We start from the raw sequence: 12,846 nt of genomic DNA, 5'->3' as shown, positions 1-12,846 counted from the left end.
TAAATAAACATTTAATACAATTTGCTAAATGACAGTTTTTTCGTATTTGACATCAAACCCCTCATTTCCTGACCATTTCCCCCTTTTCCAATCCAACTGCAGTATTTAAATATTGAATTCCCACAAACTGAGTAAAATGATGTGCTGGCTATAGCCTTTTAGCCTAAATGGAATCATCGTCGCAAACCACTGCCAAAATGTACGATCCTCTCCCATTCTGGGAGAGAGCTATATGCGGACTTCGGAAGGTGGCTTGAGACGATGATATATGGAATAGAAAGCCACTGTCTATACATTTTCAAATTCTCGAGAGGGACGTCAAATAACAAACAAACAAACAAAAAAAAAAAACAAAACAAAACAAAACAAAAAAAAAAAAAAAAAAAAAAACAAAAAAAAAAAAAAAAAAAAAAAAAAAAAAAAAAAAAAAAAAAAAAAACAAACAAACAAACAAAAAAAACGCAGTTTTCTTCCAAGATCGTAAATAAAAATTATTACATGTACACGTAGATTGATTAAGATAATAAAATTCACAAAATTAGATATTAATCGAGATTGTTGATAGCCCTGGTACGTACATGTAACCATGCTCAAAAGTCCACAGAAGTAATACCAATACAAATCGATCATGCGCAAAGCATAAATAAACTAATACAACTTAAAAAAAAGAAGCAAAACTTTAAATGTTGGATTGAATTATCATCATATATGGTGTCGATATAATATTGATTTGAAGTTTTTGAATTAATGCTTCACAAGAATCAAGAAAGAAGTCTGCTAATAATTGGGCGCAGTTGGTACCCATAGGAATTCAACAGGTAGTTGGAAGACTTGATCTCCAAAAATTACAGAGAAATTTAAGCATTTTTTAATATCAACTTTGGAGAAGATTGTGTGTACAATCAGATTTTTTTTTAACTAAAATGATTTTGCAAATGACCATTGATAAGATAAATGAAACGAATATCATTTTTATTGAAAAGTCTGCTTTCTAGGATGTGAAAAAGCATAGAATTTAATTTTTTAAAATCGGGACTGATTGAATAAAGTGTTGGAAAGTCCTTTGATTTCACTGATGTTGGTAAAAAATTGTGATTTCAAATTATCAAAGAGTTTCACATTTTTTCTTAAGGTGTCCACATCTGATATACACCATTTCGCGAATACTGGCATAGTAAAACAGTACACCTGCAGTTCTTTCTTCATTTCTGTCAATATTTAATTGAGGAAAAAAGAGAGAGGCTTTTTAGAACATTTGCTGGAACCAGCTTTACATCTCTGTCTGTAAGGATTTTTATGCAGTTTAGGAATCGAGATTAAGTATGATAATTCAAATCCAGTTTGATTTTTGGTAATGTTTATTAATATTTATTTAAAACTGACATAAAATCTTGAAAATGGTAACTTCTAGTATCAATATATTCAGTGTACACGTATTTGATTTCCAGTGCAAGAATTAATGCTCCTCTAAAATACAATTTTAAGATCCTAAAACAGGCAAAGCTGATACCTGCTTTCTCATCTTGGACCCGTACATATTGATAGTGTATTTCATAATTCTTTTTCCACTTCTGCGTTGTTAAAAAACCAGAAGAATTATAAATGTTTTTTTTTCATTATAACATGTATATTATAATTTCGTTAAAGAATGTTGATCGGTCTTGACCATTTTCAAAATATCAAAATCTTGTAAAGAAGAGCTCTATGAAATATATGGAGATAAACGAAAGTATTCAAGCTCAAAAATTCAATAAACATTACAAAATTTGAGCAAATACGGACCTCCAAAACATCAGAGGTGGGGGCCAGGTGCCATGGAGGAGTGAGCATCCCCTGCCGACCGGTTAGACTTGCGATCTGCTCCATATCGGAAAATAGCGAAAAACTCCGTCGTCAATTCAGTGTATAAATAATGGACTAAAAATTAGTATGAAAAACTTCAGTCGGCATTTGTCTTAATGATAAATTGAATTTGCTGACAAGGTCATTGTATCGACCATAGAACTTACGAAATGATGACATTAAACGAGACTGCTGATATACTTGTTTCATTAACTTCCTAATACCTAGTTCATGCTCTTGCGTATTGAATCAGCTGAGAGATATAAAGCCCTAGACAGGTGATGAAGGTATATTGCTGCATAAGTAAGGGAAAATGATGATTGAAAAGTTAAAGTCATCTACGTGATGATCATAAAGCTTGGTTTTTAAGATTACCATTAACGTCTTTTTCAAGTAAAATATCCAAGTACAGTGTATGAAACAGATTTGAGAGACTCTATGACATCTTTTTATTTCAAGCTCACCCTATATCATATCGACATATGAATGGAAATAACCATTGTTAATTGACAATACGTAGTCGTATCTAAATGTCGAGTTGAAGGCTGCAGTGTTGTAATAAATGTTTCATGTATATAAGATTTTGGACAAATTCTGCTTCAAATGAATTTAAAAAAAACGTCTGCTAATAATGGGGCATTCCAACAGATTATTGGAAGACCCGGTCTCCAAAAACCACACAGATATTGTCAATCAGAAACTCAAACTCTTTTTTAATGTCAAATTCAGAGTACTTGTGTGTACAATCAAAATGATTTTCGACAATGTCGCAAATAACCAATGACAAGGTTAGTAAATTTACGAGTTCTATTTTTATTGAAAAAAGCAGCTGTATAAATAATATGAAAAAGACTGGACTTAATTTATTGTATGGAATGGTTGTATATGAAGTTGGCAAGTTGCAAGTTTTTATGCTGTTGATTTTAGTAAAATTTTGTGATTTCAAAATTTCCATAGAATTTTAAGTTTCCAAATCTGATATTTACCACTTCTGGAATATATTGTTGCACAATACTTCTGAATTTTCTCCTTCACTACTCTTAAAATTCTAGTGAGGAATAAAGAAAGAGGCTCTTTACATTTACTGGAACCCGCTATGTTTCTTTGTACGGATTTGTATGAAGTTTTGGAATCCAATATAAATTTGGTAATTTAATCTCATGTTCTTTGTTGAGAAAATGAAAAATATTCAAAACTAACATATGATTTTAAAGAATTTCCTTAGAAAGGGAGGTATGGGTATAGGTTGGATTGCCAATAGTAGAATTTAAAATCCTAGTTCCTCTCTAATGCAATTTAAATAATGAGCCTTACAAACAAAGACAATGTTGTGAACTGCTTTGTCAGCAGGGACCAGAACATGCTGAAGGTGTAATCTATCAAATTCTTTTTACACTTTTGAATTACTGAACACAGAAGGATAGTGGATTTTCATTTTGCCCCTAAATCGCTAAATGCGAGAATTAAACAAACATCTGATACATTTAATCCATTCTGAAAATATGGAAAATTGCAGTAATTTTTTATTCTAGAACATGTATTTCTTAACTTAATAAAAGTTCATGGCTAGCCTCTAATAATGATATTTTTATATATATATTACATATTTAAAACTGAAATATGGTTTTGAAAAATTTCCTCCTTAGGATGGGAACTAACCATGCTATATGATAAACGTGATGACTTTAACTTTTCTCTCGTCAACTTCCCTTACTTATGCAGCAATATACCCTCACCATCTGCATACGGAGTATATATATCTCAGTTGATTCGATACGCAAGAGCATGGTCTACGTATGAACATTTACTAAAACGAAGTAAATCATTGACAAGCAAGTTGATGAAACAAGAATATCAGCAGTCTCGTTTAAAGTCATCATTTCGTAAGTTCTATGGTCGATACAATGACCTTGTCAGCAAATACGACCTACAATTTATCATTGAGTCAAATGCTGACTGACGTTTTTCATACTAATTGTTAGTCCATTATTTATACACTGAATTGACGACTGATTTTCCCGTTATTTCCCGATCATGACAAAGAGCACACGGCGGGTGTGACCGGTCAGCAGGGGATGTTCACTCCTCCATTGCACCTCTGATGTTTCGGAGGTCCGTGTTCGCTATGCTCCTATTTTGTATTGTTTTATGGACTTTGATTATTAAATACTGTTCGTTTTCTCCATATCCCTCCATGAATATGTTTGATTTCAATCTGCAAAACTAAATTAGAGTTTCTCTAAACTTTATTTAAATTAATGGATCTTACAAGCAAAGACAATGTTGTTACCAAATTAGTCAGCATGGACCATATTGATATTGTAATTTATCTTTTCGTTTTTCACTTTTGATTTATTAACTGTTAACAGAAGTTAATGGTTTCACATACTAGTTTTAAAATGTATATTAAAATTTCGTTGTAGAGGGTTTGGCGGTCGTGGCCATTTTCAAACTATCAAAAACATCTTTGAAATTAAGAAGACCTTTGTATGGAAACTGTGGGAAATTGCAGTAAATACATATTCTAGAACAGTTCTAGAACAGTTCAGTATTTCTTGAACAAATAAAATCTAATATTGATGACCAAATAAAAATAAATATATTTCATACTTTCTGATAGATGTTTTGTTTTTGTAATTTATGACCGATTTATTGATCATTTGACCTCTTAAAATTTTTATAAGGTAAATTAGTTTACTGTAAATTATGAAAGAAATAATTTTAGAAACAATACTTGATGATTGAGGAATATCTGTTGTATTCTAACCACCTTTTATCATGATTGTTAAAACTGGACTCATGGAACAAGAGAACGAATTATCAAAGTTTGTTTAAATCTTTATTATTGGACATAATTTGAAATGAGCCTCAAAAAGCCTTGCCTAATTTTGATTCATGAATCACATATTTCCAATTGGAAAAAAATGTTTTTGTTGGTATTGAACAAAAGATTATTCTGAAGGATGTGCATTCTATAAAATAGAGAAAAAAAAATCGGGAAATCAACGCATGAAACAACAAAGTATCCTGTGAATTGCATTGAATGATTCTATTTCTGATTTTGTTTTAAATAATAATAAAAAAAATGAAATGTGTGCAAGTCTAGTTTAAATTTAAATTCACTTCAGTTAGATACGATCTATTGTAAACAATACAACATCTCCATCAGATGAAAATATCGTACACAACTTGACTAGGTATAGCCTACACCACCCCCTTCATTAAAGATTGAACAGTTAATTTATTTTATTTTATCTTTCTGCTTGTAAAGAACAAGTTATCTGGATTTAGCTTTCATAGACTTATATGTGTCGAAGTTTGGAATAAATGCTTTGAGATAAAAAAGTCTATGAAAAATAAAACACGAGTAATCACACCTTTATTCTAAGTTTTCATTCTTAGTTTTTCATATTTTACTAAATCGTTAAGAAATTGTTCTTTATTAATACTTTTAGTGTTTTCTGAATACAGTATTAAGAAACTGTTTCTATTAGATATTAGGCATACAGATGTGCTTAAAATAGTTTTTAAAAAAAACTAAGGTAACGCAACTCAACTTTTGTACAGAGAGTTAACGCGGGCTTTTGAAACAAGGTTTAATTTTTGAATAAATTCTTCTCGTTTTCAGACAATCATTATTTTTCAGTAGAAAATACAAACTTTTAGATATAAATTTGAATTGGTCCACTATAAGTGATAAATAGAAAATTCCTCCGCACTTGTGCGGGTTTTCATCAAGTATTGAAAGAAACCCCAAAAAATTAAGAATCAAAACTCCAATGACGCATTGCTTTCATAATCTTTGATAAGTTTCTCAAACAAATTTAATTTTAGGTTTATTTTGATAAGGGAAATATGAGTAAAATCTTCTTTGTATTCAGTGATTTTAAGATTTCATAATTAATGCCTAGGTCACATTTAAGCCGATGGACGGGCGACTAAATTTTTCTGGTCTTGTCGGCTGAAAGAACAGGATCGGCCGACACAGTATCGGGCGACACGGAGCAGTCACATTATTTCCTAGGGACACCGATGACTTTGATAAATAACACAAAAACCTTTTTCTCTTTAGAAATCAGCAATATTTTTTCATATATCTATATTCAGATAGATGACGTGAGTAATGTTTGCAAGGCAAAGTGGCAGAATCTTATAAAATTGTGACTCGATGTTGAAAATGTGTGTAAAATTTGTATAGAATTGCATAAAAACGACAAATGGTGCATATCTAAGCAGCAAAGAATACTTAAGATTTCTTTATATCTTACGGATTAATTATTTATGTTATCTCCATTAAAAAAATTAATATCAATCTATGCATCAAAATTTTGTTTGTTTTATGTATCCTTAATAGGTTAAATATTCACAAGTCGGCCAATCGTCGCCCGATCATCGAGCTCTGAGCTACAGTTTGATTTCAACTGTCGGCCGAAATTTTCAACATGCTTATTGTCCAACGACGGACGACCGACTTAATAAACTGACAGCCGATGGTCGGACGATGATCGAAGGTTGGTCGACTGATAACTGCACTTGAAGAAATCGGCCACCGACGCATGAAAAATTATAACTTGGACCGATGGACACAAAATTGGTCGGCCGACAAAAAAATAGGTCAAAATCGGCCAAGACAACGGCCGATGAACTGACGATTGTCACCCGAAGAATCCCATTTTTCCTTCAAAACCCGTCGGCCGTTGGTCGTTTTTGGAAATGTGACTGGGGTTTAAGTAAGAGTAAAAGAAAATGAAAGAAAAAATCTTAAAGGGATATTATATTTTTATTGAGAGATTTTCTTCAATGTAATTTTAGCCGACTATTTTTAAACGGTAATCTCTTTAATTTTACATTATGATGACAGAGTGTCAATGAAGGCTGGTTTACTTGATTTTATATACATAAAAAGTTAGGAATTTTACACCTTGGCATTGCTATTTTGTTGCAGATATCGAAAAGCAATATAGATAAATTCAAAGTCCATACAGCAACTTGTCGGCAGAGCAAACATGAACCTCTAGAATCTACCTCTACATCAGTAGTAGGATTAGATGCCATTGAAGTGTAAGCATGCCTTGTCGACCGGTCACACCTCCTTGTCATGACCCCCCCCCCCCCAAAAAAAAAAAATAAAAATAAAAAAACCGTAGGCATAACAGAGTGTAAGTAATACCCCACCGTTTTTTATGATATGAATAAAAGAAAATTATTTAGAATATTATAAGTGTCCAAGATTGAGATTTGTAAATATTTTACTAAATAGATTAAATACTGTCTCTTATGTACAAACTATGTGTACATCTATACACTATTATGAAAATGCACTATCTCAAATTATTTCTGACCATGAATTTTCTCAAAAGAAATATTGAAAAGTATATTCCGGTTATGTCCATAACTCTAAGATGTATCATGTATCAGTTTGTTTTTATTTTTATGAGACGTTAGTGCATTTTTTAACAATTAAATTGTTAGTATACCTATTTATGTATTCATATGAAGCAGAATTTAATCAAAATTTTAAAAAGAAAAGAAGAAAAGTATTTAGAAAACACTTGCTCTGGCCTTCAACACGAACATTTAGATATATTGATTATCAATTAACAATAACATTCATATATCAACACGGTATATTCCAGTGTGTTTGATATTGAAGAACACCATAGAGGTTGACATACATGTTTCATACTTGGATATTTTACTAGCAAAAGACATTAATGGTAACCTAACCGCAAAGTTTATAATAAGCGTGCTTACTTTAATTCTTTAATCGTCAACTTCCCTTATGTATGTAGCAAAATACCTATAAGCATACGGGTTTATCATGTTTATATCTCTCAATTGTTTATACGCAAGAGCATATTCACCCCTACTATTGTTATTGTGATTCAAATTCAAGACACGTGGTCTAGGTTGACCTATTCAAAGGTTATAGGGTAGAACCGGTTTTATAAATAAAATTGGCAGTAAACAGGAAATTGTTATAGCCTGTTTCTTTTGAAAACATGTCCTGTGTTTCCAGACCTTTCTGAAAGACTTTCATGATTTTCAACAGAAAAAGTTGGCTAAAGGGGGGGGGGGTGTTAAAAAACAACATAACTTATCATAATTTACGGGGAAAATTAGAGCTCACAATAATAGTGACCGATACGCTGGTTAAAAAATGTGTAATATCATCTACACTGACAAACCTTTGTTTGCATTATATGGCTACTGTTATTAATGCGCACAGAGGATCTTACCAGCAACTGACCAATCGTTGAATAAAAACATTTTTTACATAACTATACTCGTGATCATGTGTTTTGGCCAGGGAATCCACCTGACAATCCACCATCACTTTAACAAATGAATTGTTTGCATCATGAGCATGAATGATAATAGAATTTTAAAAAAATGCTTTTCATTTACGAAATGGATGGGAAAATGGTTTTTGTGCCTTTCCGATCGCTGTAAGATTTTCCTTTTTTCAAGCGTAAAATTCCTGTGGTATTCGTAGTAACCCATAATGCAATTCTCATTCAGCTGATTTGTCAGTCAAAGTCATGTTGGTGCCGCATTTGCTAATCTGACGCCAAAAAATATAGTCCCAGTTCCCATGCAAAAATATTTTCCAAAAAGAAATTTTAATTCATGACTTCAGAAAATTGTATCTTAGAGAATACTTATTTAAGTTTGAATGAATTCAATAGAGATCGATTGAAGTACATTCTTACAGATATTATAGGGTGGTGAAAACTGAAACGCAGCATAACTTTTCTGTTTACCATGTCTCCACGTGCTAGTTACTTCCTAGCCATATTTCCGTGAATAATTTACCCTATCTCGCTGTAGTCTCGCTTACTCTCGCTAGAGCTTCTACCAGAGCTACCCTGAACTCATAGGGTTTTATAATTTGCAGAACACCGAAAAATAAAAGGTTCCGAACACATTAGTAGGGGTGATATTAACGTATACTGTAGTAAACAATTTCTAAAACAAGGTAAAATATTTGACAAACAAGTTGTTGAGACAAGAATATCAACAGTCTCGTTTAAATTCATAATTTGATAAGCACTATGATCGATACAATGACTTTGTCAGCAAATATAAGTATTTATGATTAAGTCAAATGCTGACTGACGTTTCTCAAACTAATATAATTTTAGGTCACTATTTATACACTAATTGTCGACTTCTCAGTTTTAACAAAGGCCCAATTTCACATAAAGGACTATTAAGACACAAATATTTAATTTCCTTTTTTTTTTATATACTCTCAAAATTCATTGAATAATAAAAATAAGAAGAATAGGATATGTAATATATGTATCTTTATAAATAAAAGTCTTTGAGATTGGGCCTTTGTAAACATCCCTTTCTTCTTCTTCTTATTATTATTATTATTTACTATCAAAATTCACTAACCGCCGAAATATGGCTGAAATATTGACGACTCGGCGTAAAGCAACAATTATCAATCAATCAATCAATATTCATTGAAATATATGCGATTGTACCCCAAAACATATCATAGAATTTATTTTTCACTATATCTAAAAAGTCACTTCATATCTAACTTCTTGTATTTTTCAAAGTATATTTTACTTTTATTCTTTCATCGATTTCCTCAACCTGCCAATACTGAATAAATGAATTAATATTGTAGAGTGTTGATAATATAATTTCTTGCGTCAAATTATCGACTGTGAAAATTAAGTCATTTAATTGGTTTATTCACTCTATGCAGCTAAGAGGAAAGGAAATCGAAAATTACTGATTTGTTTAAAAAGAAAAAAAAGGTTTTCCTAAAACAGAAATGCAATCTTTCCTTGTCTTAAAGTTATTTCTATCTAGTCCTCTGGATATCAGTTGAATTTTTTGAATATCTACAAACCAGTTCCTTGGTACGCTTCGCCTGTGTAGATTTATTTTTTAATGTAAAAAAAATCTTTAACATAAAATTTTAATGAATGATTGAGGAGATTGCATATCTTACATATAAAGCTTTCTTTAACTTGTTTCTAAAACAGGTCGTGTATTTTATTTTAATAAATTTGGTATGTTCTATTTAGTATTCCGCTAAAATATTTTCTTCGCATAAGTATGCCTGGTGTTGATTTTTAAAAGATGTCCCCTAAAAGTTTCCCAAATACAATATAAATGTAGCCTTTGTTAAAATTACGTAAGATACTAAGTGTTTCCTTATAAGGGTTCTAATTTAATATTCTTATGAAGCATGAAATATATGGTATTCAAGAGCAATAGTCCACAAAACAATACAAAACAGGAGCAGAGCCAATTCAATTCATTTCAATCACTTAAAACCATGTAAATGGTACATGAGGTACAAAATCATATAAAACATATATACATATAATACAGTGGGTCAAGCAGAAGGTGATAACTAAGGAGAACAGACAATACTATTAATTTTAGAAATAAATGTACATAATTTTTTCAAAGAATCAACATCATTTTGGCACATGTCTTCACAAAACTTGATAATATTTGGATTAGAGCAAAATTTTTGGTTCAAATAAAGTTTCCTCAGTTGGTTTTAAAGCATTACATTCTAAAATATAATGATATTCATCTCCTATCTGGTTACTACCACATAAGCTACAAACTCTTTCATTTCTTTGAGTACCTTTCAATCTACCTGTTTCAATTGGAAGGTGGTGATTTGTGGTTCTAAACTTTACAAGTTTTTTCTAAATTTTAATAATAACAGTGTTAAATATTTTTTGCACTCAACATTGGTTCTAAAAATTCTATAATTTAAACTTTTTGAAGATTCTTGAAACTCAGTATTCCACTTTTGAATATATTGTTCTTTTAATCTTTGTTTGACTGTAGCAGTTATCCATTCTACATTATAAAAATATTGCTCATGCTCGTACCATATATATGATAAACCACATCTATCAAAAGTCTTTTGTACAACTTTTCCCTTACAACACATTTTCCCTTTATCATATTGTTTACGTAAATACAATTCTACACAATTTGTTTTCTTTTCCATTCACAAGTTTTACCCAATATTTTATCATTCTTGAGTAAATATTTATGTATAATGGAAACCGTCCAGTTTCTCCATAAATCATATAACTTGGAGTGCTACTTTTCAAATTCAATATGTTTTACATAACGTAAATGTACTCGTTCAATAATATCGATATTTTCATAACCCCATATTTCACAGGCATATAATAATACTGGTAAAACACGGACCTCCGAAACATCAGAGGTGGGATCAGGTGCCATGGAGAAGTGAGCACCCCAAGCCCACCGGTAACACCCGCCGTGTGCTCCTTGTCATGGTCGGGAATAAGCAGAATTCATTTAAAAACCTCTTACTTTAGCCTTCAATTAAACATTTAGTAAACGATGGACTTTTTATTAATTATCAATAATAAATATCATTCATCCGTCGGCTTGAGGTATCACAAAGCCACTACAGAGTACGCCACATGAAACTTATGGAGATAACGGACAGTATTCAAGATCAAAAGTCCATAAAATAATACAAAACAGGAGCAGAGCAAACACGGACCTCCAAAATATCAGAGGTGGAATCAGGTGCCATGGAGGAGTGAGCATCCCCTGTCGACCGGTCACATCCGCGTTGTGCTTCTTGTCATGATAAGAAAATAACGGAAAAATCCTTTGTCAAATCAGTATATAAATAATGAACTAATAATTAGTATGAAAAACGTCAGTCAGCATTTGACTTAATGATAAATTGCATTTGCTGACAAGGTCATTGTATCGACAACAGATCTTACGAAAATTACTTTAAGCGAGAATGCTAAAATCTGTGTCATTTTTGGATGTTTTGCTGGTAAAGACGAATATGATGACTAACGACTGAACTGTGTAGGAAACGGGATGAATTGATAAATAGATGGTCAATGATGGTCAATCTACGCACTGTTGAGTTTGTAAATCAAAATATCTTGGATGTAACGATGGGGAATATCGCTTGAAAATACAAAATGTAGTGTTCACTATATTAAGATATATGTATGTTTTTTTAAATATATAATTGTATGGGTTAAATTTGTCAGATAACGCTTGTATTGCAACTCGTAATTTAAGCATGGGAAATACGCCAACCTCTTTTGTCTCTTTGATGTAGTGATCTCGAAAAATAATATCTATATTATAGAGATCGATCACGAAAAATAATATCTATATTATAGAGATCGATCACGAAAAATATTTGCTAGGAGTAACATGTATGAATAATTGGTAATAAGTAATTTTGAAGTTTCATTTCTGGCGAAAATTATTTTTTACGGTTAATGTTGAAGAACATTATAACATGAACTCCCAATATGTCCATTTTGTATGTTGCATTATCTCATTAACTCAAAATGTTACATTCAAAGTTTACCACAATATATATTTTTTCAACTAGTGTGTCAAGTCATTATAATATATTACACAAACTGAACAATGAGTTGTTTATCTAAGTTACATTGTATATAGTCGTCATATCATATATTACTATACAGACTGAACAATGAGCTAATTATCCCACCTCTGATGTTTTGGAGGTCTGTGTTTGCTCTGCTCCTATTTTGTATTGTTTCATGGACTTTTGATATTGATTACTGTTCGTTATCTCCATATGTTTCATTACAAGAAAATTGCACTATAATGTGATTTAGGTGCATTGATATGTAATCATAATTGTTTATATGTAATGTCCCATGATGCCCTACTTTGGAAATAAATTCTATTCTATTCTATTCTGTATCAACTATGTTGAGCTTGATGTTTACTTTTGATTAAAGACATAACATAATTAAAATTACTATTGTTTTTTAAATTATTTTTGGTGCGATTTATGGAAGCAGTTAAGCAGACAAAAAAAAATATTGGTCAATATTGGTTAGATTTAAGATTTAAACCCGTCTTGTTTATACCTTGTGATTTTACAATTTCAAGAACAGCTGATTTCAATGCATATGATATTATAAATAGATCTGAAAGATCCTCACTTGATTATAACAGCATATT

The sequence above is a fragment of the Saccostrea cucullata genome, unplaced genomic scaffold, assembly GCF_032062105.1.
Source record: "Saccostrea cucullata isolate Sc308-1 unplaced genomic scaffold, CSIRO_AGI_Scuc_v1 ctg361, whole genome shotgun sequence".
Lineage (NCBI taxonomy): Eukaryota > Metazoa > Mollusca > Bivalvia > Ostreida > Ostreidae > Saccostrea > Saccostrea cuccullata.
The sequence above is the reverse complement of the archived record's forward strand: the minus strand, read 5'-3'. Positions refer to the sequence as shown.